Source organism: Mustela nivalis, assembly GCF_964662115.1.
Source record: "Mustela nivalis genome assembly, chromosome: 13".
Lineage (NCBI taxonomy): Eukaryota > Metazoa > Chordata > Mammalia > Carnivora > Mustelidae > Mustela > Mustela nivalis.
In genome coordinates, this window is record NC_139032.1 from 38,952,045 (window position 1) to 38,957,666 (window position 5,622).

Below are 5,622 nucleotides of genomic sequence, written 5' to 3' on the forward strand. Positions count from 1 at the left end.
TTAGAATGGCAAAAATTAACAAGACAGTAAACAACAAGTGTTGGAGAGGATGGGGAGAAAGGGGAACCCTCTCACACTATTGGTGGGAATGCTAATTGGTGCAGCCACTTTGGAAAACATTATGGAGATTCCTTAAGAAATTAAAAATAGAGCTACCCTATAACCCTGAAATTGCACTACTGGGTATTTACCCCAAAGATACAGATGTAATGAAAATAAGGGCCATCTGTATGCCTAATGTTCATAGCAGCAATGGCCACAGTCGCCAAACTGTGGAAAGAACCAAGAAGCCCTTCAACGGATGAGTGAAAAAAGAAGATATGGTCCGTATATGCAATGGAATATTATGCCTCCATCAGAAAAGATGAATACCCACATTTTGTATCAACATGGATGGGACTGGAAGAGCTTATGCTGAAATATTCAAGCAGAGAGAGTCAAGTATCATATGGTTTCACTTATTTGTGGAGCATAAGCAATAACACAGTAGATATCGGGGAGATGGAGAAGAGAAGTGAGTTGGGAGAAATCGGAGAGGAAGACAAAGCATGAGAGACTGTGGACTCTGAGAAACAAACTGAGGGTTTTGGAGGGCCAAGAGGTGAGGGTTGAGTGAGCCTGGTGGTGGGTATTATGGAGGGCACGTATTGCATGGAGCACTGGGTATGGTGCATAAACAATGAATTTTGGAACACTGAAAAAAAAAATAGTACACCTATCATGAGTAGTTAGTAATGATGTATAGAACTGTTGGATCACCAGACTGTATGCCTGAAAGTAACATAACATTGTTTGTAACCTATACTGGAATTAAAATAATAACTTAATTAAAAATAGTCATGAGGCAAAGAGAAAATAAAACCTGCTAGAACAGATAAACTAATTTGGTAAAGTTGCAGGATATAAAATCAATATACAGAAATCTGTTGTATTTCTACACATCAATCATGAATCTGCAGGATGAGAAATTATGGAATTAATCCCATGTATAATTGCACCGAAAACAGTAAGATACCTAGGAGTAAACCTAACCAAAGAGGTGAGAGACCCATACTCAGAAAATTATAAAACACTGATAAAAGAAATTGAAGATGACACAAAGAAATGGAAAAACATTCATTACTCATGGATTGGAAGAACAAATATTGTTAAAATATCTATACTACCCAAAGCTATCTACACATTTAATGAAAACCCTATCAAAATACCACCAACATTTTTCACAGAGCTAGAACAAACTATCCTAAAATTTGTATGGACCACAAAAGACAAAAACCAAACAAAAACAAACAAACAAAAAATCAAACAAAACTCATACACACATACAAACAGAAAAACAGGAGATAAGTGTCTAAATGGACTATGGCCCCCTTTCAAAGAATCCAGGTGGCCATTGTTCCCTTTCATAGGGTCACTGAAAATTGCACACAGAATACCATCTTTTTTTCCACTGCTCTGAAATATTTTAGCTCCAACTGTCAGAGGGAGTTAAAAATGTTAGGGTATAATACAATGGAAAGAGCTTGTGATATGAAGTTATTCATGTGGGTTCTGACTCCAATTCTGCTTCTTGCAAAGTATGCTACCTTACGCAACTAACATGAGCCTCAAGTTCAGTAATCCCATTGCAGTCAAAAGGGTGATATAATAAAAACACATAATTACCTGATACTTACTGAATAGTCCATTTCTATCCTCTTTTCTCTGTCATGAACAAAACCAAACTGCCAAATCCTTAACTAGTACATTCACTACCTTTTCAAAATTGTTTCTAATTTACAAGTCCCACTTTCTCATATAACCTATCCTTTAATCAAACTTAACTCCTTGGAGCGCCTGGGTGGCTCAGGGGGTTAAGCCTCTGCCTTCAGCTCAGGTCATGAGGCCAGGGTCCTGGGATGGAGTCCCACATCAGGCTCCCTGGGAGCCTGCTTCCCCCACTCTCTCTCTGCCTGCCTCTCTGCCTACTTGTGATCTCTGTCAAATAAATAAATAAAATCTTTAAGGAAAAAAAAACAAAACTTAACTCCTTAAGCATGCTTCTAGTAATCTTTCCTGTCTTTTATTCATGTAGTATGTTCTAATAAAATACACTTCCCTAAAACTCATTTAATCTATTACAATTTCACCCATTATTCACTGTTCAAGTAGCAAGTACCATTGAAAGACACCCCTACATCCAGATGGGTGTGAGTCCTTCCTTTGTGCTTTAATATAACTGGATTTCTACCTCTTTGGACACTTCTTCACAACATAAACAACATTTATAACATTTATGTATTTATTTTTTTTTTATTTGTGGGCAGGTACAGTAGTTTATATTAAAGTCTTCCACAGTAGATGCCCCTAGTTGGTATTCAAAAAAGGAGTTTGGAGTAACTGTCTGTGAAATAAGAACTACAAAATTGTTCTGCATTCCATCTAAAATTTGTAATACAAACAAATTCTCAAGAAGCTCCACAGTGTGAAGAATTTTGAAGTCAATGCTCTTTTCTACTTAAATCAGAAAATAAGATGTTCTGTGCTATCATGCTGTTTGTTTTAAAAAGTCCAATATGAAAATACTAAAACCAACTTTTTGCTGAACTCGTTTTTATAACTTATTTGTCCTGTTTTGATTTATGTGCCATTTGACTGTCTTTCAAATTAAACAAATTTTCTATCCTGCTTTTAAAAAGTCCACAAAAAAATGCACCTCACATCTTTGATGCTGTTCATATTTTAAGTGATAAAAGACTTGCATTGTCCTTTTTGACAACTGGATTTAAACTATCACATATTATATTATTATCTTTTAAAATTGCTGTTCAATTTTTTAAATTAATTTTTTAAATAAACATGTAACGTATTTTTATCTCCAAGGGTACAGGTCTGTGAATCGCCAGGTTTAGACATTTCACAGCACTAATTTTAGCACATACCCTTCCCAATGTCCATATCCTTACCACCCTCTCCCGTCCCCCTCCCCCCAGCAACCCTCAGTCTGTTTTTTGAGATTGAGTCTTTTATTGTTTATCTCCCTCCCAATCCCATCTTCCTTCATTTTTTCTTTTCCTACTCCCAAACCCCCACATTGCATCTCCACTTCCTCATATCAGGGAGATCATATGATAGTTGTCTTTCTCCAATTGACTTATTTCGCCAAGCATGATACCCTCTAGTTCCATCCACATTGTCGCAAATGGCAAGATTTCATATCTTTTGATGGCTGCATAGTATTCCATTGTGTGTATATACCACATCTTCTTTATCCATTCATCTGTTGATGGACATCTAGGTTCTTTCCATAGTTTGGTTATTGTGGACATTGCTGCTATAAACATTCGGGTGCATGTGCCCCTAAAATTGCTGTTCAATTTTTACTTTTTCATAGCTCCCTCCATAATAATCTGGCATATTTTGGTATTAATAATTTGGTAATATTGTTGCTACTTTGCAGTATGTTCTTACATAAACTTGTAATCATTTTGTACATATCACAGTTTAGTTTGTTTTTTAAATTTAATATTTTACCAAAAAAGTGCATCTCTACATTATCACATATGATTTGTTTAATACCATTTTTAATGCCTATAGGATAGGCTATAACTATCCTTCAAATTTGGGGTATTTAGAATTGTTTCTTTTTAAGTTAATTTTTTGTTATCTTTAGCTTTCTTTCCTTTCACTGAGTTTGCTTTTCACATTGACCTTAATTGTATGAATTGAATCAATCTCATTTAATTAGAGTAACCCCTCTTCTGTATCTTGTTCTGTGTCATAAAGTTTTATACCATAAACTCGAAGGTTTGTACCATGTTTCCTAATTTAGGAATTCTTCTCTTCAGCAACTGAATCATGAGGCTGAACATTCTTCTTAATGAGGCCATGTATACACTTCAGATCAGCTGGTTTGAATCCCACCTTCTCCATATCTTGGCTTTCTCACTGTGGCTGCTGTGCTTCTCAGTATTTCTGCCTTCTCAGCCTATATAGGGGGTGATAATAGCAGCTTCCTTAAGGTGGAGGATTAAATTAGCAAATATATACAAATCACAAGTTCGTGAAATGGGTATATAATACATGTATTAATATATCAGGAGCTCCCAGTGGCGTGCTACAGAACTGATATTCTTGGCTGTGTCTTGGTGGATATTTTTGATTAATGGCTTGGCTGAAGACATTCATATGCTAATGACATCTGGAGATAATATGAGCAGAGGTGTTAAAGCTCCATGAGCAGCATGGTCTGTTGGGTTAGATAATCTGACAAGATTTATGAACCCTGAAAAGTCAAGTTATGAGCATGCTTACAGCCTAGGAAACTAGGATTTAAAGGTTTAACATATTTTCACATTTATAATGATTAAATGTATAATAAAAAATGTCTTAATATGTCAACTATACATCAATAAAAAAAGAAAACCATGCCCTTTAAAAAGATGATGTATAATTGACATGAAAATCATATTAGTTTCAGGTGTACAACATAGTAGTTCTATATTTCTATACATTATAAAATGATCACCATAATAAGCCTGATTACCATCTGTCTCCTTATATCGTATTATTGACTATCTTCCCTATACTGTACCTTATATGCCCATAAGTTATTTTATAGTTGGAAGATTATTCTTCTTGGTCTCCTTCACCCATTTTGCCCCCATCACTCTCTTCTCCTCTGGTGAGCACCAGTCCCTTCTCTGCATCTGTGAATTTGGGTTTTATTTTTTGTTTGTTTTAGATGACACATATAAGTGAATTCCAGTGATATATCTTTTTTTGTCTGACTTATTTCACTTAGCCAGATACATTCAAGGTCCATTCATGTTGTTGCAAATCACAAGATCTCAATTTTTTTTTTAAATGTTCCAGTTGTATTCCATTGTATATATAGCATATCTTCTTATCTGTTCATCTATGGATGGACACTTAGACTGTTTCTATAATTTGGCTTGTAAATGATGCTGCAATAAACATAGGGAACATATATCTTTTTGAGTTAGTGAGGCTTTTTTGTTGTTTTGTTTCTTTGTTTTGTTTTGTTTTGTTTTCACATAGATACTCAGTGGTGAAACCACTGGATCCCATGGTAGCTCTATTTTTACTTTTTTTGAGAAATCTTTTTGCTGTTTTCCATAGTGGCTGCACCAATTTATATGAGCACTAACAGTGCGCAAGAGTTCCCTTTTATCCACATCCTTGTCAACATTGGTTGTCTTGTCTTTTTGATAACAGCCATCCTAACAGATGTAAGGTGACCTATCATTGTGGTTTTGATTTGCATTTCTCTGATGATTAGTGATGTTGAGCATCTTTTCTTTTCATATAATGATAGCCATCTGTGTGTGTTCTTGGGGAAAATATCTATTCAAATCCTCTGCTTATTTCTTAATTGGATTGTTTGGGGGGTTTTGTTGTTATTCTTGTTGTTATTGAGTTGTATGAGTGTTCTATATATTTTGGTTATTAACCCTTTATTGGATATATTATTTGCAAATATCTTTACCCATTTAATAGGTTGCCTCTTCATTTTGTATATAGCATCCTTCACTGGGCAGAAGATCTTTGTTGTCATTCCAATATTTTATTTTTGCTTTTGTTGTTCTTACCTTTGAATTCAGATCCAGAAAGACATTGCTA